Consider the following 16728-nt stretch of genomic DNA (forward strand, 5'->3'; position numbering starts at 1 on the left):
TAATATCTGGTATAGCATAAGTATTAGATAATCCTCAGTGAAATTTTCATTAAAGAATTTGGCTTATCACCCCAAGCCAGTGGTTCTTCAAAGTGTATCCTGAGATCAGAAGAATCAAGATCACCTGGGAACTTAGAAATGGAAAGTACTGGACCCTATCCTAGACCTATTGAATCAAAAACTATGAGACTTAACAGCGATCCATGTTTTGATGGGTTACTCAGGTGATTCTGATGTAACTTTGAGAGCTACAGCTATAGGCAATGGATTATTCATAAAACATTAAATAAGGAAACACAATGTCAGATTTGAATTTTCAAATGATCACCCTTGCCACTGGTAAAGGATGAATTGAGAACAGCAACCCGGAGACCCCTTGGGGCTGTTGCTATAGTCAGAGAGAAAAGTAAGAAAGCTCTGAGCATCAGGAGTGGAAGGAAGGTGGGAGGGTGAGAAAAGATTGATGGTGTGGGGTAGCCACACCCATCGAAATTTACCACTGAATGAAAGTGGAAGATTGAGGTGGTACAGAAGATGGGAGAGTCCCAGTCTGAGGGATTGGGTTGGTGGGGGGTATCCTACAAAAGCTGCAGATATAGAAGGGAAAGATCCTTCTGACCAGGCTCATTAGCAGATGAGTTGTGAATGGAAATTTACCTCACTATATTCATTCATTCACTCATTCATTAATTGAGTATCTGTCATGTGTTAGGCACTTGGATGGTCACAAGAGATAGGGAGATGAATCAGATGTTGTCCTTTTCCTCAATGAGCTTTTGAGCTACCTGGAGAAGGACATATCTAAGAAGGAGACAGGCATATAGTGCAAAGGGGACCAATACAAACTTGGGGACAATTCCCATGGGACTGAATGTGATCATGCTCACATTTTTGTCCTTTGCTGTTTCTCCAGTCCTTCCTCTAATTTAACACCTCCTTTTGGGTTCTCAGAGGAGAGACAATGCCTGTTGGGGAGCATCAAGACTCAGAGATTTCTCGACATCCATAAGACCAAGTGGTACTTTGTATCTGTCAGTTGTGTGTGTGTGTGTGTGTGTGTGTGTGTATACATATATATGTATATGTGTGTGTGTGTGTGTGTACACACACACACACACACACGCATCTGTTTTTAAACAATGGTTATCTTTAGGCAATAGATAACTGATGATTTTATTTGTTTTTATGCATTTCTATATTGACTGATTTTTTTACACTGATCTGTTACCAACATGAAAATAAAATATGTAACTAACTTCTAACCATATGCCAAAAAAAGGAATAATAGTATAAAAATATTAAAAGTATCAGTATGAAAAACAGGAAGAGATGAGAAAAATCACTTCTCATTACATAACATCATCGTATGAGCTCATACCTCACATCACAGCCCTACAACTGCTGTGTTAATAGTCTCAGGTAGATAGTAATAATGGTAATATGAAGAAAAATTTCTACCTCGATGGAAAACTATACAATATCTATAAAAATTATTGCAAGTTACTTAATTATGCTTCTATGGGAGCTGTTTTACAACTCTGTGCTTTATAGATTAACTGACAGCATTGCAAAGCGATTCTTGTCCATATACATGTAAACTTTGTCAGTTATATCTAGTGGAAGTAAAACCGGTTTTCCTCCCCTACTCCAGAAGAGACTAATATTTCCTCCATTTGCACTTTCATTTTAACATTCCTAATAGAGAAACATTTCTGGTCTTTGGAATCTCTGTTGGACTCGTTTTTAACACCTCACTAGTTCCCTAATTAATGAGCTAAATGAAATCTTTAAAATGGATTTATTTTTATATATGGAGGAGAGTCATGATTTTACACATTTTTTGAAAATCACCTTTTAACAGTTATTATAATGTTAGTTAATATTTCCTAAGAAATGTCCATGTGTGTAGCCCTATTCTAAGTCACTTAATATGTTTTATTTAATTTCACCTTTACCATCCCTGTGAGGAGCTAATGTCAACTCCACTTTCCAGATGAACACCCCAAGCTCACTAGAAGTAAGACGATGTATCCAAAAAGAAACAAGGAGTATGTGGTAGCACGTAATTCAAATTCCAGCTAAGTCCAGATATGTGTTTAGCCATACAATGTCATTCCAAATTTTCCAGATGAGAAACTCAACCTCGGCATGGTTAAAATACCTCTTACTCTTTTATTTATTCAATTAATATTTTGAACACCTCCTATGAGTCAGACACTGTGCTAGGTTTGGGAACAAGGAAATTTCTGAAAGATAAGTAGACAAAATCCTTGGTTTTTATGAAGTCTGGAATCTTGTGATAATTGACTGCAAGTCCATTATCTGCTGGTGTAGCCAGACAACTTATTCCCTTTCAAAGCTTATTTTCCTCAAGCTTCTCTTTGTACCATTTCCAGTCAACAAAGAACATTCAATGGATTGGAATTACAACTTCTAGTAAGAATATCCTGATATCATCTTGTGTCCTCCTGTCACTTGATGAAGAATGTATTCAAGTAAATACAGAAAGGGAGATGACTAATGAGTTCTTTGTCAACTCCAAGAAAAGCATCCCAACCCGTCTCCCGCTGAACATTCCATGTCCTCTGGAATGTACTTTTCTGGTTTCCCTACCTAGTGGATTCCTGCTTGAACTTGACCCTGACCTTCAAAACTCTGTTCAGTCTTCAGAGCCTTTCTGATGTCTTCTCTGACTTCATCTCTAGCCCTCTCCAACTTTATAAAGTAGCTTCTGTTTTCACTCTAGCAGCCCCTGCCTCTTGAATATTTCTAACTCTACACTCCCCACAGAGAAGCACCATGGCTTTATTCATCTTTTCATCTTTTCATCCCCAATATCTGGTACATTAAGGGCTGGGAGTAGCCTGAGGCAGTGAAATGCTGGTGAATGATTCTTCCCATACAATTTATATAGAACAACTTTCACTTCTCCCAATGCATAGCATTCCTCTTGTTTCTAGATCTGTGCATTTACTGACCCCTCTGTCCAACTGCCTCCATATTATCTCCTACAGTTCCTAAGGATTTCTGTTAAGATGTGAGTTCTTCCTGAAGCTTTCCCTAACTGTGAATTGAGTGCCTCTTCTGTGTGCTCTCCTGTAACCTCAAATTTCCCCCATTATATTACTTTTCACCCTGGAGTATAACTACTTATATACCTGAATATATGTTTATCCATTTGTCAAATCTTTACGGGAGGAACTCTATCTGTTTATTTCAGTGCTTTATCTTACGATCCTAACCAGTAATAAATACATATAAATATGTGCTTAGTTACATGTATGTGAATAAACGTCGAGTGAGGGGAAGCCAATTTGTTCACGTTTGCTGCTACCCAAAAGGAATTATCTTTAGGGAATGGCATGATGGAATAGAAAGATCAACTTCGGAGTTAGAAACATGGATTCTATCCTCAACTCAGTCATTTATCAGCTGTGTGACCTTGGGCAAATTGCACCAATGTGATATAGCTTAATTCCTTAATAAGAACAATAAGAATAAAAATCTCTACTTCATCCTATTGTTATGAAGCCTAAATGAGATAATGTATGTTGAAGGTCTGATGCCAAGTAAGCTCTTAATAAATATTCATTTCCTTCCCCTTCTATTTGTGGCCAGTGCAAAAATTATAAAGACAGCATTTGGGCACATAACAGGATATCCTACATGAGTAGGAATGGCTTCCCAGGGTAATAGATGGTGTTGCCAACAATAGTGAGGAGAATGAGAGGAAGCTGTCACATAAACGAACCTTCTCAAGGTTTCACCCTCAAGAGTTCAATGTAAGGTTCAAAGGATGACTTTGAACATTAAACTGCATCATGACAAACCCAACAATGTTCCCAGCTGTGGCACTTAATCAACACACATTCCTAAAAGCAAGGTGGCTCACTAAAAGGCAGGAGCCCTGGGTCAGCACTGAGGCAAAGGTAGGCTCTGATGCATGGTATGTAAAGCATGTGCCAGTGACTACATTAGGTCCTCCTTCTTCCTACTCTACCCCTGGCCTGAGATGGGGACCGTGAAGGGGGTGTAAGTTTCCTCCACAGTATCTTGAGACGGGTATTATGTTTCCCTCAGGTGCGAATTAAGGCTTTCAGGTTTCTATCAGGTCATTCCTGCCATAGCACCTGTGAAAAGTGTCTACGTGTTGTAATTACAAGTTAAGTAGCAAACAAAACTTCCCCAGACAAGTATTATAATTAGGACCAAAACAAGGGATGCGGTGAATACAATGCTTTTGGGGCTGCTGAAAGCCCACCTTATATTTGCAAACGCTGGTCTGAACCTTCAGCTCTCCTGCTTTAGGAGAAGACCTATTTTTATGCCTAGTGGGTGACTGGATGCATTGGTAGTGGTCAATCAGGTGAAACACTGAATTCATGCCAAACAAGCTCTACCCTCATCTTATGGTGATAGGAAACTGGACACATACACATCCTTCTTGTAAGGAATAAGCTAGTTCCTGAAGGTATGTGGTCCTCCTCCCCAAACTCCTATCTTGGCTGTGGCTATAATCACAAGTTTAGAATATGCTGCAACCATGCTGCCACAAACACAGTGAGGTGGAGAATTCAGCAGAGAAGAGAAGCAGGACAGTCCCATGGAAAGGGTGTGTTCGATCAGGAAGACCCTAAATAATGCACATTCAGGGTCCACTTCACTCTGGGTCCTATGCTATCTCCTTAAATACATATCTTGTATTTTAATCTCTTGCCAGTGCTAATTATAACACCTATTCCAGACACGAGGAAAAGGGCTCAGAGGTTGACTGATGTGTCCAAAATCACAACTTGCTGGGTCATATTTTGGACCCAATTCCATGTTCCTTCTACCATATCACACTGCCTTGCAAATATCTTGCAATATTTATCTTTTAAAAAATATCTTTTAAGTGCTAATGATCACCTTACGATCAACCTCAAAAAACCTACTCCAGTCCAGTGGGCATGGTCTTCATATTGGTAAGGCAGACATAAAGCACATTTTTTTTCCATCGGATACATTTCTTATTTGACTTTAGACAAATAACTGGACCTTGTTTTATACTTCCGTGAAATATGAAATTTAAACTAAGTGACTCCTTAGATTCTCTCAACCTTCATGTTCTAAAATGGAAAGTAACCAGCCCGGAGACATGTTTCATATATTCATACATACTAGGGTTAGTGTTGACATCACTTACTTTTAAGGGGGCTGGAGTCCTCCTGACTGTGGCCTCTGGTTACATTTATCCCATTTTCATTGTCTTTTCTTCATTCTCCTTCTACTAACAGGAAGTTAGTTCTCCTATCTGACTTCTCCCATAACTTTATCCATATCTTGCTTTTGGCAACTGCCACCCTCTGTTTCCTATGATGGTTAATGGTGGGCATATCTTATCTCTCCTACAACCTTGTAAGTTATATGAATTTCCTCTACTTCCTCACAAGGGCTGGTATTCCCCAGGACATCCAGCCCAGTGTCATCCCTAGGGGCGAACACTATTGACATTCTCTATTTGTGTTCAAAATATAAATTTGAAGTATCATAAGATTTTTATCTAATTTAAACTTGAGTTCCACATGCACTATTTGGAACAGGAAAAGAAATAACCCGAGAAGTTAGATAGCGCAAAGTCTGAATAACAACACGTCTGTGGTGTTTTATGGCTGGGCTTTTCTTGTTGTCCGGGTTGAAGGATTCAGTCTTTAAAAATAATTTATAATCTGTCATGGTCTGATGCTGTTGTAAAGTGTAAAAAATGAATTACTAGAAAAATTAAATTTAAAAGATATCAGAATACAAATTCAAAATTTATATTATTAGATTCAACAGAAACAAAGCTACTCTGTCAAATTGCTATAAAGGCACTAAACACTTACTCTCAATTTCTGTGCTTATCTCATGGCCTGGCAACAAATGGCTACTTATAGTAACTCCTGGGCCATGCCTGAAAAAGCAGTATCTACTCTACTGCTTACACAGCAGTTTGAGAAGCCTAACTGGAGCTAGGTTGTATCACCTGGGTGAAAATTTTAGGGATTAGCGGAAGAAGAAACCACTAGGGGCCTTTCTCTCTTAGTTTTTGAAAAGGAAGACCAAGATCAAGGACAAAAAGTCAAGGGAGTTTGTCCTTATGCTTTGTTCTCCACCTGAAGAACCCAGGATCGGAGTCACTTCCCATCAAACCCAAATCTTGGTGGGGCCAGTGCAACAGTCAATGTTGGTTCCATATTCTTTTCTTTGGTTGTTGTTGTTGTTGTTGTTTTTTAATATTTATTTATTTTTGAGAGAGAGACAGAGCATGAGCAGAGGAGGAACAGAGAGAGAGGGAGACACAGAATCGGAAGCAGGCTCCAGGCTCTGAACTGTCAGCACAGAGCCCAGAGGTGGTGGGTTCGAACTCACAAGGTGAGATCATGCCCTGAGCAAAAGTAAGATGTTTAACTGACTGAGCCACCCAGGTGCCCCGGTTGCATATTCTTAATAACAAAAAGAATTTACTATCTATGTATGAAGTTTTAATGAATTTATTACTACCAGCTCATTTGTAAACCTTTCTCTGTTTCTAATTTGTTTGTATTCTATGTTGTTACCCTTCAAGGCACTCTCACAAAAGCATTTATTTAATCCTCCCCAAAAGCCCCTGAGGTAGGTACTAGCATTGTCCTAATCTTGCAGGTGAGAAAATTGGCTCAGAGATGTTAAGTGACTTACCCAGTCACTCAGTTACTCAGCAGTTGAACTGGAATTCGTGCCTGGCTGAATCTGAAGACGGTTTTCTGTCTACCAAACCCATTGTTTCTCTAGTTAATCTTCTATTGTAATACTCAGGGAATCTAAGTATATAGGGAAATATAGGGAATATTTTTTTTTTCAATAAGCAGGAAGAAAATATCTTCCCAGAAAGCCCTGGAATAAGAATCATAGGCATGTCTCTGTGAATGTTAGATGGTCACACAACCACTGTATTTGTCTTAGAACTTTTACCTCCATAGAGTGTAATCAGATATATAAGCGTCACAGGTAGATTCTTAATAAGTATGCTGCAGGTGCTACACTTGCAACCGCTCATTTATAGACTCTAATTATCATTAATGAATAGTTAACAGTATTCAGTGTGACTGTCGTAAACAATTGAAAAACAGACCCATTCATTACAATGATTCACTTAGTACATGCTAAGGAAACAACTAGTATTTCAACTTCCCTAAAACTGACCACATTTTTCCAAAATCGACCACAAATTTCCAAATTTACTGTGGAAAACATCCATCAAGAGAGGAGAAATGGTTTCAAGAACTACTCGTGTGTTGCAATTGATTTTCTCTCCTCCCCACCTAAATAGGTTTCCAAAGAATGGTGTAGAAGTCTTTGACACAGACTTATGGTGAGAATGTCTTCTTAGAGTCTCCCATGAAACGGTGATAACAGGAAGGATGCTGCTTTCCATGATACTCCAAAGAAACAACGCGCTACATATACGCTGATTCAAGAGTGGGGATCACTGACTATTACTTCAGACTCTCGACCCAGACTTCTCAACTCTCAAACTGGCAGTTTAATCCTTAGCATATAATTTTCCAATAGAAGGGCTCAAATGGCACTGTTTATAGAAGAGGAAACTGAAGGCTCCAGGGGTAAACTGACTTGTCCAAAGTTACATAAATAATTAGTACCAAAGGTGAATTACAACTCTATTTGAATCCACTTGCTACAAAAATCCAAATTTTACTTAACATGTAAACCAACTGAACATGCCTCTATGTTCTATTTCTACTGACAATGACTGTATCTACTTATTTCTCTATCTCTAGTACCAGGTACAGTGCCTAGTACTTAATAGATGCTCAATAAATGTCTGTTACATTGAATTGAATGAGCAAAAATACCAAGGTGGCACCTTTTGAAACTCATTGTGATTATGCACATTTGTAGGCCTTGTCTGAGTGCTGATAAGATGGAACAGAAGCATGTGTAATTCCTCTCGCCCTTTATAATCTTTGCCGTGAAGGAAATATAATAGCACTCAAGATTCCCATTACTACTGTCAGAGGGATGAATGAATCAAAGACCTATAAACTTACTATACAATGAATATCAGGCCTCGCTTTTGTCATGAATTCATTGTTCCACATTTTGGTTGTCAAGACAGGTATCTCAACTTTGACCTTCTGAGCTAATTAGACTACAAAATAGAAGATGCACAGAAGAAAGAAAGTCAAAATCATGGTAAATTTAAAAGTCCAAATGCAATGGCCTATCACTATTCCGTCATTCAAAGAACCCGGAAGCATTCTTTCTTCCTTGCCTCAGAATTGAAATGTAGGCAAGGCTGAGGAACTGCATATATCACATGGCATTCCCAGTAGCAGGGCTTTTAAATCAAGGTGGTCTTTAACCAAAGCAGCCACTAGGGCTTGTCCAGACCTCATTGACTCCCCATAAACTAGGACAGTGCCTTCACGTGAAGGCACATGTGACTTCTGACTTTCTGACTATCCCAGGGTCTATTTGTGATTCCTGAACATTTCTTCTATTTTCTTGGTTGAAGGGGATAAATCAGTGAGTATAGCCACACACGCACGTGCACACGCACACACAAACACACACACACACACACACACACAAACTGAAAAAGTGTTGAGAGGAAATACCTATAGAGAGTTGAAAGCTTTTAACCAAATCTTACAGTGAAGAGGCATTTGATTTCCACTTGCTACTTGATCAGAACATGCCTTTCCCTGCCTCTTCTTAGAAACATAACAGAACCATATGTTGGGCCAGTAACAAAGAATATTATAAGGCAATGTTGTGGGATGGATGAAGGGATTCATGTTACCTGAGCCTTGTAGAGGGTTTCAGGTAATTCCATATATTTTATTTTTTTTTAATTTTTTTAATGTTTATTTATTCTTGAGAGAGAGACACACACAGACAGAGTATGAGTAGGGGAGGGGCAGAGGGAGGGAGGGAGACAGAATCTGAAGCAGGGTCCAGGCTCTGAGCTGTCAGCACAGAGTCTGACACGGGACTCGAACTCATAGACTGTGAGATCTTGACCTGAGCTGACATTGGACGCCAAACTGACTGAGCCACCCAGTTGCCCCTATTTTCAAGAGAGATTCTCTATATTTGCCCATGCATCCATGTTTCTATCTCTCCATCCATCCATCCATCCATCCACCCATCTCTCCATCCATTCACCCATCCATTCATCCATCCATCCATCTCTCCATCCATTCATCCATCCATCCATCCATCCATCCATCCATCCATCCACCCATCTCTCCCTCCACTCACCCATCCATCCATCCATCCATCCATCCATCCACCCATCTCTCCATCCATCCATCCATCCATCCATCCATCCACCCATCTCTCCATCCATTCACCCATCCATCCAGCCATCTATCCACCCATCTATCCATTCATCCAGTATTTTTGATCCTCCACCTATTTTTGGCCACCTGCCAGTCATAATGCCAGACACAAGGAATAGAGCGATAAACAACATAGACACAATCTTTTGCCTCTAGGAAAGGCTGACATACACACAAACATAATTAAATCAGATTGTGGGGTTGATAAACAGGGACTACTGTAGGAGCATATAAGAGGTTAAGCTTCCTTGGAGGAAATGAAGTTTGATCTGAGTAAAATGGATCAGGAGGTGACAAGCAAAGCCAAAGCCAAACCAAGCCAAACAAAAACACAAAAAAGTAGCAATATATTTGGGATTCCAAGATTAGTATGTGTTGTATGTCAAAGCAAAGGGTCTTGAGAAAATTGTATTATGGGATTTGCAAAGAGTTCATTCTGGTGAAAGGGGAGGAAGTGGTGAACAATGTAAAGAGCACTTGCCTTGGACTCTGCCATTGAAGTAACTGTGTGAACTTCAGGAAATTTCCTTCCTTCCCTGGGCCTCTGCTTCCTCATCTGTCAACCATGGAGGCTTGTTCAGACGACACCTCACATCCTTACAGCTCCTGAAGTTTTATGAAATCTCTTACGAACAATGGACTTCTTAAAATACAGCAAGCCTCTAAACAGGCCAGAAAGCTTACAAGCCAATAACTCAAATGACGCCCTTAGCACAATTGTTCAATAATCAGGTTCATTAGTTTCACTTGCTTCATCTATAGAGTGTGCTTTCTCTTTGGAAGAACTCTATTACAATGTTCTTGTTGTTCTAGAACTGTCTTGAGCCACGGTTGTGATAGAGGGCTGGTGGAGGGCGAGTGGAAGGTGGGAAATAGGAATCCAATGGGAAAAAACTCCTAAATTTTCTTCAGAAAGGGAAAAAGCCAGAGTCAATGTTTCCATGAGGTGGTCTTGGAGAACTCCTTCTTCTTCGAATGTTCCTTCCCCCCCTCCCCCGCCCTTTTGCAGCTCCTCATCCCCACTCTAAAATGACAGAGATATCCCTCACTACAGCAACCTCTTGAAGGCTTGCACAATACATCTTATTAGCAATTGAGTTAGAAGTCTCAGTTTCCTCCTCCATAGAATGGGTATAGGAAAACATAGAATTGTTGCAAGGATTGAAGTAGGTAGTTCGGGTGAAGAACTTACACAGTGACTTGCATTTCCAAGTGCCTTCCATGATTAATTCATTCAATCTTCGCAACAGCCCTGTGAGGTATTGCGGTTATCATCCTCATGCTTTAGGAACAAATAAGGAGGCTCAGAGGTTAAATAACTTGGTCAAAATCATGTGGCTCCTATAGAGTGGTGCCAGGATATTTTCCAGATTTGCCCATCTCCAGAGCCCATGCCCATAAGGGTTATACTAAATGTCTCTTAACAAATGTTGTCATTCTCTTTCCCTATTAACCTGAAGACAATTCACCTTTTGTCCCAATGGCAGAGATGTCATGCCTTATCTGTGATAACAGGATTTTGTCTCCAGCACTGCACAATGACCCCTACACCAACATTACCCCCCAAAAATGAAAGGTTTGGGCTGGGATTTGAGGCCAGCTCCCCTTCATGGGGTCTGGCCATAACTACTGGCTGCTACATGACTAAGTATGATACCCACCCATGGGATCAATGTCGCACCCACCAAGACCTCCTGGTTACTTCAGCTTTCTCCCTCCAGAACAGCTTTGTGCTAATCATGCTTGCTTTCCTGTTTGCATCACAATGGTAGTTTCTATTTTGGATTTTTATTGTTTATTGCAGCTTAGAGAAATTCCTATTCCAGTTCTAATCTGGCCTTGGCCATGTTTCAAAGGCTCCGAAACCTCTAGTCAATCTGGCTTCATTCACCCTCTGGCACCAGCCTGTGTCTTTCCCAGAGAGGAAAACAGGCTCTCTACCCACCCCTTAAAAACAAGTAGGTGAAGAGGGAAAAAAAAAAAATCTTGGATTATACCAGGAGCAAAGTTGGCTAGGAATAAAACAAATTTAAAATCTAATTCCTGTCTGGTAAAATTAGTTCAAATAATTACCTTCGGATTTCTTTTTTATCTCCAAAATTAGAAGCATTAATCATCGATGTCATTTTATAAAAACATTTTCGAGTTTACAATTAAAACAATGATACTTTTTGCTTCCACTGTGCATGTAATTGGGAAAGCTCAATGCCCTCTCTATACTGTACAAACAGCAGAGCAGGTACTCTGGCTGCCTATGAGGGGCCCAGACACAGTCCTCTTACCCTAATATCTGTCCTAATAATGGTATTTTTAGGACTGCATAAATTTTTTAAGACCTCATTTCATCCCATTATTCTCATTATTCTCCTTGAGCATATACATCAACCTGAGGCTCAGAAAATCAAAGGATATTCCTCAAAAACCCAGAGGTAGTTAGGCCCCTCGGGGATGCAAATTCTCAAGTTCTTTGCATGATCCCATGCTGCTGCTTTCTGAGCACTCCTGTGTGTAGGTTCTAATTAAAATAAAATGTTAGATAATATTTATTGAGCACCTACTGTGTGTGAGGCACTCTGCTAAAAGCTTTAGTTGATTTTAAATCACTAAATCTTCACAATAATTGTATGAAATGTTTACTATGATAATTGCTACCTTACAGATGAAGAAACTCAGGTTTCTTTTTTTTTTTTTTTTTAATTTTTTTTTTTTTTTAATTTTTTTTTTCAACGTTTTTTATTTATTTTTGGGACAGAGAGAGACCGAGCATGAACGGGGGAGGGGCAGAGAGAGAGGGAGACACAGAATCGGAAACAGGCTCCAGGCTCCGAGCCATCAGCCCAGAGCCTGACGCGGGGCTCGAACTCACGGACCGCAAGATCGTGACCTGGCTGAAGTCGGACGCTTAACCGACTGCGCCACCCAGGCGCCCCATCAGGTTTCTTCATCATCATTAGTAATTTCACAAAATCTCACAGACAAATATGGTCAATATTTCAGCATTTTCAAGAAAAGTTCGTATTTTGGGCACTCTTGGAGGCAGTGGGGATATAACAATGAATAAAGTTGACGAAACCCTTTTGCCTTCAGGGAGCTTGTGATCTACTGAATGGAAACTAAATTATACTATGGAAGTATAATACTTAGAATGTTGTGGTTTTAGGTAAGGATCATGGAGAGAAACCAAAGGAAGGACCATCTGAACTCTCTAATTATTGTGTGTGCTCCCTGGTCCCTTCTGGAAGGCCAAGCACTTATGAGATACTGACCATTTTATTCTTTCGGTAAGGGGGAGTCATGTTCAAGGTGGAGTGGGTGGCACATTAGTAAACCTTGTCTGGGTGAAGTCCAAACCTCTAGAGTGAAATCATAGGAGACCATACTGGAAATACGAGTTGATTATACATGGACTGCAAATTAGGTAAAAGGTTTGGAACTTTACTTGGCAAGTAAGAGTGTTTTAAAAAATGGAAATGATTACTTTGGAACTATTTTTCAGAATGACAAGAAGGAGGCAAAGTCCTTAGGTGGAAAGTGTAGAAGACATTTGCAAGGGTTCCTGTCTAAAGTAACACAGTCTTTAAAAGGCCAGTGGAACGAAGACAAAAATCCACCATGGAGAAAGTGTTGAAAGTACTTTGGCAATTGATGATTTGTGAGAAAAGGGAGTGAGGGTGAACACAGGTAAAGAAGTTTAGGTTTACTATGATGCTAACGAAATACAAACTCAGGGCCCCTGACTTGTACAGACCCCCTTCTGAGGACACGGTAAGGACTCCACCAATGTTAACAAGTGTTGCCAATTCAAAGGACATTTACCATAAATCACTTCAAAAGAAAATATAAATGCTGCAAAAAAACTTTGACAGAAGCTTTTCAAACTTGACCAAAAAATTCTTCAAGTTTACATGACATTATCAATGAGCTGAGAAGCTGACAAGCCCAATAAGATATCAATAACAAAAACAAACTGCTACCAACAGTGATAGAAATAAGACTAAGCTATCTTCATTTTTCTCTTTAGAGGGCCAAATAATGTAAAAAAAAAAAGAAAAAAGAAAAAAGAAAAAAAAAAACACTACAGAGTTGTATCAGGCAGTTACCAATAAAATTATGAGTTACTTTAATGAATGTGACTATAGCACTCATCAGTATTTTTAATCTGTAACTTGTTTCAATTGCTTCCCTCATTCTAAATATTTACTCTTAAACCTAGTTTGTATTCATAATGCTGTATTAAAAAGTTTGTGGGGCGCCTGAGTGGCTTGGTCGGTTAAGCGTCCGACTTCGGCTCAGGTCATGATCTCACGGTCTGTGAGTTCGAGCCCCGCGTCGGGCTCTGTGCTGACAGCTCAGAGCCGGGAGCCTGTTTCAGATTCTGTGTCTTCCTCTCTCTCTGCCCCTCCCCTATTCATGCTCTGTCTCTCTCTGTCTCAAAAATAAATAAACATTAAAAAAAAAAGTTTGTAAAGCTTCAGGGGCACCTGGGTGGTGCAGTTGGTTAAGTGTCCGATTTGGGCTCAGGTCATGATCTCGCGGTTTGTGGGTTCCAGCCCACTGTTGGGCTCTGTGCTGACAACTTGGAGCCTGGAGCTTGCTTTGGATTCTGTCTCCCTCTCTCTCTGCTCCTCCCCCACTCATGCTTGTGCTCTCTCCCTCTCTCTCTCTCTCTCAAAAATGAGTAAACATTAATTTTTTTTAACTTGTAAAGCTTCAGTTCCCATAAAACCTGGATCTACTGATGCAGATAAATCACAACTCAACAACCTAAGTAACTAGAAGGTGGTAATAGAGACATGTTTTGAGAGGGGAAAAGAATATTCACTGTTATACAAGTTGGCCATAGGAGCATGTGGGATGCTGACGAGGTGATCGGTAGGCAGTTGGGTGTAAGCCCCTTAGGTCAGGAGAGAGTGGGAAAGAGATAATGAGAATACGTGTGGGTAGGTCAACCACATGGTGTTTATAGTTGAAACAATGGAAGTAGCTACAGTCTTAAAGATGAAGCCTTAGAGAAAGAAGGGGAAATTGCCAGGGACAAGAAGCTTCCCAAGATTTTATCTTGCATTGGAAATACAGCCAGACCAAATAACTTCAAGAAACTCTTAGGTAATGTCTAAGCTAGACATGAGTGAGAGCTGGAAAAGTCAGTCAAATATTCAAATTTGTGCCCATATAAGCAAAAATAAGGAATTTGAGGAACTTCCGGATGACATTTAAGTCTCTCTCTTTGTCCTCAAGCACTATAGTATGTAACTCTATTCTTATAGTTGCAGTCAAAAGTCATTCAGAAGATGAATGCCACAGCTTGGTGGAGCAGAAAGATCACAGGATTTGGAGCTACAGAGAAGGGATCTCTGTTCTCAGAAATTCTGCTGGCAAGTGGCAAAGACAAAGCACTATGTTTAGCAAACCCATTTTCCCCTGGGCCCGCAGAAAAACTATATTTCTGTTTCCCCTGCAGTAGGAAGAGGCCATATGCTTGAGTTCTGGTCAATGGAAAGGGAATAGAAGTGATACAGGCCAGCCACTTTAGCCTGTCTTACTTAGAATTTTCCAGAAGATTCTCAAAGCCTTCACTCTTTTTTCTATGTACCTGACACAGATGCTCTTCTTCAGAACACTGAGCTCATAAGATGCTGGAGCCATTAGACAGAAGGGACCTGGGTCCCTGAATCTCTACTTGGAAGGCCACCTGCTAAATATCCAATTAGAATATGATGGGAGAAATAGATCCTTTATTGTGTAGAAATCCTGAGCTTCTAAGGTAGTTTGTCACCAAAGTTAGCCCACCTTCCTACTAGAGCAAGTTGTTTATTTCTTTGAGTCTCATTGTCTTTGAATATTCCACTGGGTTCTCATAATGATCAAATTATATAACATATCTACATATTCACATATTTTGTGCTGATTCTCTCTCCTTTTATTCCATATTTGCATTCAGATCTGGTCAGGGCTGGCCCACTGAACACCTCCAGGGGGCACTATCCCATTCTATTTTGATGGATAAATGCATAGAGCACAACACGATCCAGGCCTGCTGAAGTTGTGTAGCTCAGCCAAGCTACATAAGGTTTAGAAGGAAAGGCACATTTCCTCCCCACATGTCCATAACAAAAGAATTTGGTCTCATCTTTAATAAAAAAGATGAAAGTGACAATGACTTTATAGATAACGATAATTTATAGCTTTTCTATTACGGCTTTATAACTTCCTCATGCCATAAAAAGGAGATTTAATCTTTTCTTTAGACTGTTTGCATATTTTTTCTTCCCTGATAGAAGAAGGCAGCCTTTAAGTATCTCAGCTGATATGAAGTAGGCAAAAGAAAACCTCCTGATCAATATTCAGCTTTGGCACTTATGTATACTTTGTGTTGACTGGGACTTAAGCGCCTACCAGCAACTCTCGCTCCCAAAATCACATATTCTCTTCAGGTCCCTAAGGTTGGAATTGTGTGTGTACCAAGTGGAACTGATTGCTTGAAACTTGAACAGTTCAGAGTTGAATTTCTCTAATTTGGGTAAACACTACCTACCACCAGGCAGTCTGTGTCTTTGAGTGTTCAAAGTCACACAGGAGCCAATATTTTAAGCAATACACAAGGGAGGCATTGCCGCGGGGCCGCGAGGTTCTGAAAGACGGTTTTACTTTGGTGAGCCCACAGAGAGCATGTAACCCCCCAGGAACAAGCTGGTAGAAGCAAGTCGAAAGGCATGTGCTGTTGGGGGATGGTTCCCGCACCCATTTGCCTTCCGTTTGTATGAACATCTGAACAGAAAAAAGAAAAAATGACAACATTACGAGACTCTGGCATCTGGAAATTGTGAGGCATACAGTTTTTATACTAATTTAACGCCTATTCTCACATTACAGTCATGTTTAACAGCTATCCATGTGTCATTCAAAGAGATGCATTGTATGAAAAGAATTTTGGCAGTATAGAACCTCCTGGCTGGAGCATGAGCTAATAATAAATGAAACACTTGTGCACAGACCAGCTACTTAGCATTTATCCATAGCCAGCCTCGCAGAATGGCAGAGTGGGAAGAGGACCAGAACCCAGCTCGCTCCACTCCTTCTATTTAGAATATAAAAAAAACTGAGACTCTAAGAGGGGAAGTGACCAGGCAAGGGTCAAAAGGAAGTGAGTAGAAGCAGCAAAATGCCGGCCCTGGCCCAAGATACATCCTAAAATACCACCCCGTCTCTTTTCACAACAGCAAATTCTCCTTTCATTGCTAAACTTCCCTTTGTACCTGAACCAGACAGGGAACAAAATCAGAGGGGAATCTCAGGTCATCAGACCCATTCGTATTTCGTATTTGATTAGGTAGGTGATTGCTCAGCAAAAGGTGGCTTTTAC

The sequence above is a fragment of the Panthera uncia genome, chromosome F2, assembly GCF_023721935.1.
Source record: "Panthera uncia isolate 11264 chromosome F2, Puncia_PCG_1.0, whole genome shotgun sequence".
In the NCBI taxonomy this organism is placed as follows: domain Eukaryota; kingdom Metazoa; phylum Chordata; class Mammalia; order Carnivora; family Felidae; genus Panthera; species Panthera uncia.